This window comes from Callorhinus ursinus, unplaced genomic scaffold (genome assembly GCF_003265705.2).
Source record: "Callorhinus ursinus isolate GAN/ISIS: 27379988/994484 unplaced genomic scaffold, GSC_fseal_2.0 scaffold2, whole genome shotgun sequence".
Classification (NCBI taxonomy): Eukaryota; Metazoa; Chordata; class Mammalia; order Carnivora; family Otariidae; genus Callorhinus; species Callorhinus ursinus.
Window position 1 is genome coordinate 39,898,074 of NW_027397064.1, and position 12,784 is coordinate 39,910,857.

General features: G+C 34.0%; 1 pseudogene; it reads left to right on the plus strand.

Annotated features, from left to right (window-relative positions):
• The first annotated feature begins 3,712 nt into the window (after window positions 1-3,712).
• Window positions 3,713-3,844, plus strand: LOC112808137 (U4 spliceosomal RNA; annotated as a pseudogene).
• The last annotated feature ends 8,940 nt before the right edge of the window (window positions 3,845-12,784 follow it).

A 12,784-nucleotide genomic window follows, 5' to 3' on the forward strand; every position in this document is an offset into this window, starting at 1 on the left:
TGTTAGGCATTTCTGAGTTCATTATAAAAGCTAGGATTCGTTTTCATACCTCACAATGGGTTAAATAAGGGTACATGAGATTTGGGAGAATGAAAGTTATACTCACCTTAATGCCAAAAGACTGGTCAAAATTAATGGTAATAATTTATGTCATAGGAATGATGTTCACTTAACACAATATCTTTAGGAACATTCTAGCCTGAAAAACTGGTACCTGTTAGGAATTTATACCATTACTTAATTTTTTTAATCAATACTTCTAATGCATAAAATAGAAAAATATAAAAGAAGTGTAAATGTGGGGTGCCTGGGTGGCTCAGTTGATTGAGTGTCTGCCTTCGGCTCAGGTCATGGTCCCAGGGCCCTGGGATCAAGCCCCAGGTCAGGCTTTCTGGTTGGCTGGGAGTCTATTTCTGCTTCTGCCCCCCCACCCCCCCATGTTCTCTTTCACTCGCTCTCTCTCATAAATAAAATCTTAAAAAAAAAAGAAGTGTATATATTAACTGCCATTTTTTAACTCCCCAAGTTTTAGAACTTTGCTCAGAGTTCTTGAACAGAGTTCTGCCTAATTAGGCTGCTCATGGGAAATATATTATTGCCAAATAGAGATTTAATTCCAAGTTCATCAGTTAAGAATAAAGAAGGATATAATCATCAGATGAATATGGCTGACACATGAAAAAATAAGTCAGAGTGCACAAATGGAATATAGAGAGACTCTAAAATTCTTCAGGTGCACTAACCTCTTCAAAGGTTATTAAGGTTGAAAATAGATTGCTTTTGGGCGCCTGGGTGGCTCAGTTGGTTAAGTGACTGCCTTCAGCTCAGGTCATGATCCTGAAGTCCCGGGATCGAGTACCACGTCGGGCTCCCTGCTCAGCGGGGAGTCTGCTTCTCTCTCTGACCCTCTTCCCTCTCGTGCTCTCTCTCTCTCATTCTCTCTCCCTCAAATAAATAAATAAAATCTTAAAAAAAAAAAAAAGAAAAGATTGCTTTTGAATGCTGGCACTTTTTTTCCTAACATGTCCCAACTGACTAAAACACAATTAAACAGTGATTCAAACTTTCAGGACTTTAAGTCAAACTGTCAATTTGTTCAAATGCTATATTCTTATTAAGGCAATACCAAATCTGTTGCTGCAGTGATTACTGCTTTACTGAATGTCAGCTTCCAAGTATTGGCAGTATATAGGAAAGGACTACTTAACCAGGGCTCATGAAAGATTAACTGCATATTCCCTTCTAAGAATAGAGTTTAATATGTGTCATAAATAATATATATATATGTGTGTGTGTGTGTATATATGTCACTAGCATGTAATTTTTACAACCCTCAATGTTGTTAAATAGGTCATAATTTTCCTCCATTTTAATTGTTAAAGGACAATCCTTTAAATATATTCTCTTTTATAATACTTGGCAATACCTATTTGCAGAGAGTGTTACTGAAGTAAATTCCAGGTTATAGACATGGACCAACAAAACAATATAAAGATAAAATACATGGGTAAATACCTTTAAATAAGAGATTTATGTTAAAATGTATACATATATATGATATTTTTATATTCTATGTGTGAATATCTATCTACATTAGGATGTGAATGTAGAATCCACAAATCCTAATTCTATTGGAAAGAGAAAGGGAGAGAGGGAGGGGAACTATGAGAGCTCAATTTGTTTTCTAGATGCTAACATCCCTAAATAGCTCTTCAGAATTGTGAATCTACAACTTACATGCATTGCTGTCAACTAAGACATATTTAGTGCCTTACTCCCTATATAATTTAAAGAAGGAACAGGGTCATGTTTCTATTGGCTTAACGGTATTTCATTTTTCTTCCTAACTGGCAAATAAAAATAATTGTCTTCCTTTTCTTCACACATGGTTAACAGTGTTACCTACCAGAGAGAATGATGCCAAATATAATTTTAAAAATACAATAATTTTAAAAATACAATAATTTTAAAGGATACAAAGCTTAAGTAAGCTAATGATTCTTTGTATTCTCTAATCATTTGGGTTGTATGTTTGCTGGGTAATATGGATGGATGGAGAGCTGCTATGGATATTTCCTTACCAGTGCTTTGCAATATAGCAAACAGCATGCTTCAATTTGACAAATTGGAAAAACAAAGCTTTCAATGGATGTGAGCCTTTGGAAACTACAAAATGAGAAAAGAGCAAACATTTTAAAGTCTTTGGAAATATATCTGCTATAGCCCTAAATTCTTGGCATCGGTAGCCAAGATGGCAACTACTGCTGTTTCACAAAATCAAACAAATAAGAAATATATGTATTTTGAGCCTTCTGTATGAGAAAATCTATAGGACTGGATGAACTACTGGTCTCTACAATGTTTTTGCTTTCTATCAATTATGTTAAACTCTTCAAAATACAAGGAATCAATATTCTTTTTTTTTAAGATGTTATTTACTTGATGGAGAAAAAGTGGGAGAGGGAGAAGCAGGCTCCCCACTGAGTAGGAAGCCCAACACTGGGCTTGATCCCAGGACCCTGGGATCATGACCTAAGCCAAAGGCAGTTGCTTCACGAACTGAGCCACCCAGGTTGCCTGAATCAATATTTTTTTTGTATTCACAAATGACCACTATGCTGAATAGCATTATTTCTCACTGTTAGCAATTTCCATATTATAAAATACTATAAATGATAATATTTATAAATACATTTTACTGTAATGGAAAATCATTACTCAAAGCAAAACAAAAAAAAGTTCAAAAAGTAATGTTGCTAATTACTATTTGTAGTCTTGTTAAGATGAAGAATTATATCATTTTAACTTTCACAAACTGTTTCTCATAAACAGATGTCCATTGCCTTGGGTTAACCTGTATTCCAAGAAGTATCTAACGTTTGAATCATTTGTCTTCTTCTGTTTGCAAGTCAATGAAAATTAAGTACAAATTAGTCATCTGGTGCTTCAAGCATTTGAGATTATTTAAAATAGAATCATAAGGAAAAAATATTTTGTAGCAAGACTATGAAACATTAAATTTCAAAATATGAAAACTACTGAGGCTTTGATGTTATTGCCCCCCCTATGGTATATGATTGTTAGACAGGATTATTAAAAATATGACCTGAGGGCGCCTGGGTGGCTCAGTTGTTTAGGCGACTGCCTTCAGCTCGGGTCATGATCCTGGGGTCCCAGGATGGAGTCCCGCATCAGACTCCCTGCTCAGCAGGGAGTCTGTTTCTCCCTCTGACCCTCCCCCCTCTCATGTGCTCTCTCTCTCTCATTCTCTCTCTCAAGTAAATAAATAAAAATCTTAATAAATAAATAAAAATATGACCTGAATTACAGTCTTTAGTGGTTATTAGAGGAGCACTTCTGCCCTGAAAGTACTTAGAAAGAATTGAGAGCAGAAAGGAGGACTCACCATTTCTTGTTCCTGGACATTATCCCCAGCCCACTTGTGCAGAAACTAAAGAAAATGAATCAAACTTAAAACTACAATACGAGGGGCACCTGGGTGGCTCAGTCAGTTAAGCTGCTGCCTTCAGCTCAGGTCATGATCCCAGGTTCTTGGATGGAGTCCCACATCAGGCTCCCTGCTCATCAGGAAGCTTGTTTCTCCCTCTCCCTCTGCCTGCTGCTCCCCCTGCTTGTGCTCTCTCTCTGTCAGATAAGTAAATAAAATCTTTAAAAAAAAATAAAAATAAATAAAAATTAAAAAAAAACTACAAGCTTTGCGCAGTGGCAGTATCGTAGCCAATGAGGTTTATCCGAGGCGCGATTATTGCTAATTGAAAAAAAAACTACAATACAAAGTAAATAAAACATAGGTTTAAGAAAAAATAATGAAGATAACCATTATACTTCTCATCACCAGGGCACTCCTAGAAGAACATACACAACATAGGAAGAGAAATGCACAGTGATTAAAAATTCTTACACTCACTCAAAATATCATTCATTTGGCAGGGTTAAAAAAAAAAGAATATTTCAGAACTCAAAAATGCTAAAACCAGTTATTTCTATTAAAAAAAGAGCAAATGCAATTATGTAATTAGAATAATCTAAGTATCATTATGTATATTATGTATATATTATATAAATATAAGTTAATAGCCATAGATGATTCTGATGTTAACTATGTGTTGAGCATCTACATGTTATTTTTTTTCCCATAACTTATTTAATTCCAACAATACTTGCAGTTACATACTAATAATTCCCTTATTTTTAAAATAGATAAAATATCTGGTAGGGTTATTTCCAACTTGTGGGCTTATACTGTTCATTAAAAAAGCAAAATTCTCATGGATTGGAAGAACTGATATTGTTAAAATGTCCATACTACCTAAAGCAATTTATAGATTCAATGCAATCCTTATCAAGATACCAATATTATTTTTTTACAGAACCAGAACCAGTGATTCTAAAATTCCTATGGAACCACAAAAGACCCTGAATAGCCAAAGCAATCTTGAGTAACAACAACAAAGTTGAAAGTATCACAATCCCAGATTTCAAGATATACTACAAAGCTTTGGTAATCAAAACAGTATGGTACTGGCACAAAACAGACACATAGATCAATAGAATAGGATAGAGAGCCCAGAAATAAATCCACACTTACATGGTCAATTTATCTATAACAAAGGGGGAAAGAATATGCAAGGGGAGTATACTTGATGGTGAATATACAATGAAGAATATTCAATAAATGCTATTGTGAAACTGGACAGCTACATGCAAAAGAATGAAACTGGATCACTTTCTTACAGCATACAAAAAAATAAATTCAAAATGGATTAAAGACCCAAATGTAAAACCTGGAACCATTAAACTCCTAGAAGAAAACACAGACAGCAGTCTCTTAAACAGCAGCCTTAGCAACATTTTTCTAGATAGGTCTCCTAAGGCAAAGGAAACAAAAGCAAAACAAACAAACAAACAAACAAAAAAACAATAAAATAAACTATTGGGACTATGACAAAATAAAAAGATTTTTCACAGTGAAGGAAACCATCCACAAAATGAAAAGGCAACCTCCTGAATGGGAGAAAGTATTTGTAAATTATGTATCTGATAAGGAGTTAATACCCAAAATTCATAAAAACTTACACAACTCAACATCAAACAAATAATCTGATTAAAAATGGGAAAATCAGGGGCATCTGGATAAGTCAGTAGTTAAACATCCATCTCTTGATCTCAGCTCAGGTCTTGATCTTGGGGTTGTGAGTTCAGGCCCATATTGGGATCCAGGCTGATCATGGAGCTCACTTAAAAAAAAAAAAAAAAAGGAAAATCTAAATAGACATTTTTTCCAAAGAAGACATATAGATAGCCAACAGACACATGAAAAGATGCTCAACATCACCAATCATCAGGGAAATGCAAGTCAAAACTACAATGAGATATCACCTCACACCTGTCAGAATGGCTAGAATCAAAAACACAAGAAATAATAAGTGTTGGCAAGGAGGTGGAGAAAAGGGAAGCTTCAGGCACTGTTTTTGGGAATGTAAACCGGTGCAGCCACTGTGGAAAACAGTATGAAGTTTCCTCAAAAAATTTTAAAAAAGCAAACCATATAACCCAATAATTCTATTGGGTATTTGCCCAAATAAAGCAAAAATTCTAATTCAAAAACATATGTATGTTTTTGCAGCATTATTTACAATTGCCAAGACATGGAAGCAACCAGAGACCAATGGTAGATGGATGGATAAAGAAAATGTGGTAATATACAATGGAATATTACTCAGTTATAAAAATGAATGAGATTTTGCCATTTAGAATGACATGGACGGGCCTAAAGAGTATTATGTGACGTGAAGTCAGTCAGACAGAGAAAGACAAATACCGTATTATTTCATTTATATGTGGAATCTAAAAAAAAACAAAAACAAAAGCAAAACAAAACAAACAACAATGACAAAAAACAAATGAACAAGCAAACAGAAAACACAGAAAGAAATCTATAAATACAGAGAACTGGTGGTTGCCAGAAGGGAGGGTAGTGAGGGGCATGGGTGAAATAGGTGAAGGGGATTAAGAGGCATAAACTTCCAATTATAAAACAAAGTCAAGAGATGAAAATTATAGCATAGGGAGTTTAGTCAAAATATTGTATTAACATTATATGGTAATATATGGCAACTACACTTATCATGGTGAGCGTAGTTTAACATATGGAATTGTTGAATCACTATGTTGTATACCTGAAACTAACATTGTATGTCAGTTATACTTCAATAAAAAAATACAGTAGATAATTTTTAGCAAATACCTTTATATAGGTAATATAAAGGAACACAGGAGGTTTTCACAGACTGCTTGTATAGATATACACATTCATGCAAGGAACTAAGCATTATAAATGACTAATTTTATTGGATAATAATATGTGAATATAGGACTAAGATGCTAAAGTATAAATTTTAAGTATGTATGGGAAAATCCAAAAATAGTTTAAAATTAGAATACACAAATTCCTCAAGGAAAACTTAGAATGGGAGTTGTGGAAGTCAAAAAGGAAAATAATTCTAATGACTTGTATTGGTATCAGGAAATAAAACTTGACAAATATAATGTCTTTGTAGCAGAGAATATTTGTTGTTTAATACTTATGTCTTAAAAAATATTTTTGTATTGATTATTAAGGATCAGAATGAAATCATGAATAAATTCGGAGTTAAAAATTTCAATTTCACAGGGAATTAAAGAGGTAAGGATAATTTAACAAGCCTGCACATGATTCTATTTCTTCTATTAACACTCATAAACCTTATACCCAACTCTGTAGCAGAAACCTCAAAAAAGAGAAAAAAGCTGAATGCCTGTACACGTATTATATATGTTCATTATGTATTAATTGGGAAAATGCAAATTAAAACTTTGATAAGTTAGCACTTTATATCCAATGGCTAGGACAAATATTTAAGTCTAAAAATAATAAGTGTTGGCAAGGAATTATAAATAGCTGGTAGGACTATAAATGTTGATCACCATTTTGTTAAACAATTTTAGTTTTCTTTTGAGTTTATATGTTCTAATACTGTTGTGGATTAAATGTGTCCCCAGAATTCATATGTTGAAATCCTATCCCCAATTACCTTAGAATGTGATCTTACTTAGAGATAGGGTCTTTACAGACGTAATCAAGAAAAAATGAGGTCATTAGGATGTGTCCTCATCCATACCCTAATGTATCCCTCTGAGAAGGAAAATTTGGATAAAGACACAGAAGACAATGTAAAAAGACATAAGGAGAAGATAGGCATTTTCAAAGTAAGGAGACAGGCCCAGAACACATGGTTCCCTTACAGCCCTGAGAAGGAACCAAAGCTACCTTCACCTCATACTGGGTCTAACCTCTCTCCAGAGCTGAGAGACAGTAACATATGCCATTTAAGCCACCCAGTCCCAGTTTGTGGTATAGCAGCCCTAGAAAACTAATACACAATTCCTCCCGGGGTATATTATGCAAAATCAGGAGTTGGTACCTTGAGTCTCTTGAACCAAACAGGTGCTCCCTCATCTACCATTGCCTATGGCTCATCTTTACAATGACAGTATTGAGGAGTAGTGACAGACAATACAGCTGGCAAATCTGAGAATATTTACTATCTTCACTTTCACAGAAAAGCTTGACAACAGGAGCACATGCAATATTTCAGTGGTCTAGAAAATAGCAAAAGAATTGTAATAACCCAAATGCTCATTGACAGTAGAATGAATAAACTATAGTATATATCCAGCGCCATACTCATCAATGGTTAACAACTATCTCTACTCTCAAAAAAACATGTGTACAGAACTTCAGCATACATTTTATTGATATAAAGAATATATGTGTATGTATGTATGTATACATATATCACAATTTGCAATTAATAAAGTAGGATATATTTTAATATAATCATCATAGAACCAATTGAGTCTCACAGAATTCTTTCTTTCATTTAACCATATTTTATTTTTTTAAATCACTTTGCAAATTTTAGTGCAAGCCATGAAAAAATAGTTCTTACATGAATGTTGGTTTGTGTTTTCATTTATACTAACAAGTCAGCTGAAACAACGTTATGTTAGAATTTCACTACTCAATGGAAAGACATTCCATGTTTACGGGTTAAAGAACAAATATTATTAAAATGTCCATATCACCCAAAACAATCTGCAAGTTTAATGCAATCCCTATCAAAATACCAACAGCATTTTTCACAGAACTAGAACGATCCTAATACCTGTATGGAACTAAAACAGACCCTGAATAGCCAAAGCAATCTTGAAAAAGAAAAACCAAAATGGAGATATCACAATTCCAGACTTCAAGTTATATTGCAAAGCTGTAATTAAAAAAAATATATATATATATATATGGTACTGGCACAAAAATAGACACATGGATCAATGGGACAGAAGAGAAAGCCCAAAAATAAACCCACAATTTTATATGGTCAATTAATCTTCAACAAAGGAGGCAAGACTATCCAACGTGAAAAAGACTGTCTCTTCAATAAATGGTGTTGGGAAAACTGGACAGCAACATGCAGAAGAATGAAACTGGACCACCTTCCTTCACCATACACAAAAATAAACTCATAATGGATTAAAGAACTAAAGACCTGAAACCATAAAATCTTAGAGGAGAGCACAGGCAGTAATTTCTCTGACATGGGCCTAGCAACATTTTTTCTAGATAGGTCTCCTGAGGCAAGGGAAACAAAAGCAAAAATAAGCTATTAGGACATCAAAATAAAGTGTTTCTGCACAGCAAAGGAAACAATCAACACAGCTTAAAGGCAATCTACAGAAAGAGAGGAGATACTTGCAAATGACATATCCAGTAACAGGTTAGTATCCAAAATATGTAAAGAACTTATACAACCTAACACCAAAAAAACAGAAATAATCCAATTAAAAAATGGACAGAAGATATGAATACACATTTCTTTAAAGAAGACATACAGATGGACAACAGACATGAAAAGATGCTCAACATTGTTCATTATCAGAGAAATACAAATCAAAATTACAATGAGATACCACCTCACACCTGTCAAAATGGCCAAAATCAGAAACATAAGGAACAACATGTTGACAAGGATGTGGAGAAAAGGAACCCTCATGCATTGTTGGTGGGAGTGCAAACTGGTGCAGCTACTGAGGAAAATAGTATGGGGGTTCCTTAAAAAGTTAATAATAGAACTACCCTACAATCTATAATCACACTACTGGGTATTTACCTCAAAAATACAAAATACTAATTCAAAGGGATGCATGCACACCTATTTTATTGCAGCAATATTTACAGTTGCCAAGTTATGGAGAAACTCAAGTCCATTAATATATGAATGGATAGAGAAGAAGTCGTGTGTGTGTGTGTGTGTATATGTATATATATACACACACACACAATGGAATATTATTCAGCCATAAACACAAATGAAATCTTGCCATTTGCAATGACATGGATGGAGTTGGAGAGTTATGCTAAGTGAAATAAGTCAGTCAGAGAAAGACAGATACCATATGATTTCACTCATATGTGGAATTTAAGAAACAAATGAACAAAGGAAAAAAGAGAAAGAGAGAGAGTGTGAAAGACAAACCAAGAAACAGAGTCTTAAACAGAGAGAACAAACTGACAGTTATCAGAGGGGAGGTGGTTAAGGGAATGGGTGAAACAGGTGATTGGGACTAAAGAGTACGCTTATCACAGTAAGCACTGAGTAATGTATAGAATTTTTGATTCACTGTTGTGCACTTGAAACTAATATAACACTGTATGTTAATTATATCGGAATTAAAATTTAAAACAACAAAAAAAGCACTTCACTCATTTATCAATGACAGTGATTTTCTTACTGATATTGATAGTGTTTTACAAATACTGGATATGTATTTCCTCTTTTTTTGTCCTATATGCAAAGTAATGGCTACTAACACGATCTACCTTTCAGTATGTATTAACATTTTATCCATCATTTTAAAGATTTATTTTATTTATTTGGCAGAGAGAGAGAGCAAGAGAGGGAACAGAAGCAGGGGGAGTGGGAGAGGGAGAAGCAGGCTTCCCCCTGAGCAGAGAGCCCGATGCGGGGCTCCATCCCAGGACCCTGGGACCATGACCCAAGCCGAAGGCAGACGCTTAATGATTGAGCCCCCACTTATCCATCATTTTAAGTTGAACCAATCAACAGAACAATAAATCAAGTTTTGATTTGTAAAATTTGCCAATTTCCTTGGTTTAGGTATTGCCACCATGGCCTATTTCAACTCTACAAATGGGTAAGAAGCTTTCTTAATATCTGGGATCCTAGAGATTCCATATTCTCCCACAAGCCTTTCCAATTTGTTAACAAAATTAACTGAATTCTTAACCATACCTGGCTGCATCTGTCTCAAGTAAATAAGTGCCATGTTTATTTCTCCTTGAAGGCCTTTGCTTTTACTTTGACTTTCAGCGAGTTGGTCTTTTAGCTCAGTCTCCGATAGATTCACAAAAGCTTACAGGTGTGTAGATTGTCCTGTTTGCTACTGTTGCAGAGAGGGTGGGAGCAATGTTCCTGCCAGCTAACTTATATCCCTAACAGAAACTGGAAACCTGGTTAGGTCAAAAGTTTTCCCTATTAAATTAAGTGATCTGAGGCCTTGCCACATGTCCACCCTGCTTCCAAAGTTAATCCTTTTTTTTTTTCCAGGTAACATAAGATAAATTTAATCAAGCCTAGATATTTTAATAGGACAAGAGGAGTAAATGGTCAGAGCATGAGGTTATTATTATAACTCCTCACCTTTTTCTATAAAAAGTGATTTCAAAGTAGAATATGATGTACTTATTTTAAAATATTCAATGTCTCCTATATTGTGAATCATTTAGAATGATAAATTACTTTATGTCTGTGAACATGTATTGTCAATAATGCAATTAGAACACTGGTGCTGAGGTGGGGGGAGAGGGGCTACACAGATGAAAACCATATAGCCTCTGTTCTCCAGAAAACTATTAAATTTGATATTATAATATCAATACATGTTCCTCCTAATAAGGCTCCTGAATACAAAGAATACCAATGTTGCAAATGTGCAATAATTTGGTTTAAATATCCACATTTTAATTTATTACATACACAATTATGTTTTTGCATTTAATATACTTAGTTTCATCTAATTACATTAAATTATCATCAAATTATGCCTGCCTCTCTATTGTAGAGTCTCAAATGCAAACATCTGCAGTATTGTTTTAATGCTACTTCATGCTATGATAAACATGTCAAAACGATATTGTCTTTCTTCTACACATACTTCAGACTAGTATTTATTTCCAGTTGCTACTTTTTTAATTTTTTCATTACTGACACTATAATTAAAGTCACTTGTTTTCAAAGAAAGAAGATTAGAATGGTTGTGAAAGATGTGCTTTTTTGTTGAATCATATTTCTTGATTAATGATTATATTTTGTAAATTGTTAACAACATCTCAAGGAGACAAATTAGCCCTCCTTGTTGCACTGTTGGTGGTAATGAACAGCTGCAAATGTCACCTTTGAAATTTCTCCAATCGAAGTTTTTTAGCAATGCCAATATATCAAACCATCATCAAATCATCATGGCTGAAAGACTTCCACATAAGTAGGATAATTCTAGTATTTCATATATGGTTTTGGATGTTTCACTAAATTTAAATAAATTGAAATTAAAATTAGTTATGTCTTTCAAAAAATCAATTTTACTTCTAATTAGTAACTTATGATACACAATAAATGTAGCTCAGGATGTCATTGGACTAGAACCAATATAGAATTCATTAATGTCACATTGTAAAATCTGTATCTAACTATATTGTTGGCTAGAAAGTAGCTTATATATTGCTTTCGGTTTAGAAGTCTTGCATGTCTTTTGGTTATTTTGTTTTTGTTTTGATGCTACTATAAATATAATTCTCAACATTCCAATTGTTAGCTGCTTATATTATAAGGTTGATTGTTTTATTAGTGTTGTATCTGAGACCTTGCTAAATCCATTAGCTGTAATATTAATTTTTTAGATTTCTTAAGATTATCTATATAAATAATTATATCTACAAAACCCCAATTTCCTCCTCTATTAGTATACATTTTACCTTGCCTTATTTTAATGGCTAAAATACACAAAACCATGCTATTTAATAGAAAAGGTGAAAGTGCACATCCTATCTTTCCCCTGACTTTAATGAGGAAGTGGTTAATATTTTATTATTAAGTATGAAGGTAGATGTAGGTTTTTGTAGATCTCTTTTGCAGAATTAAGAAATTTCTATTCAAAGTTTTATTAGGTTTTCTTTTTGGTTAGATGGTGAGTTTTTTTTTCAAGTGCTTTCTTTGCAACTCTTGACAAATCATATGGTTTCTCATCTTTTTTTTTTTTAAGATTTTATTTCTTTATTTGACAGAGAGAGAGACAGCGAGAGAGGGAACACAAGCAGGGGGAGTGGGAGAGGGAGAAGCAGGCTTCCCGCTGAGCAGGGAGCCCGATGTGGGGCTCGATCCCAGGACCCTGGAACCATGACCTGAGCTGAAGGCAGATGCCACCCAGGAGCCCCTCATCTTGTTCTTTTAATATGATGAATTATATGGATTGTTTTTCTAGTGTTAAAGCAAGCTTGCATTTTTGCAATGAATTCTACTTGGTCATGACATATTTTCCTTTTAAATATTGCTGGAGTCCATTCGCTATTTGTTAAGGGCACTTGTGCATTTATATTCATGATGAAAATTGATCTATAATATTCTTTCTTCTTTCCTCCCATTTTTAA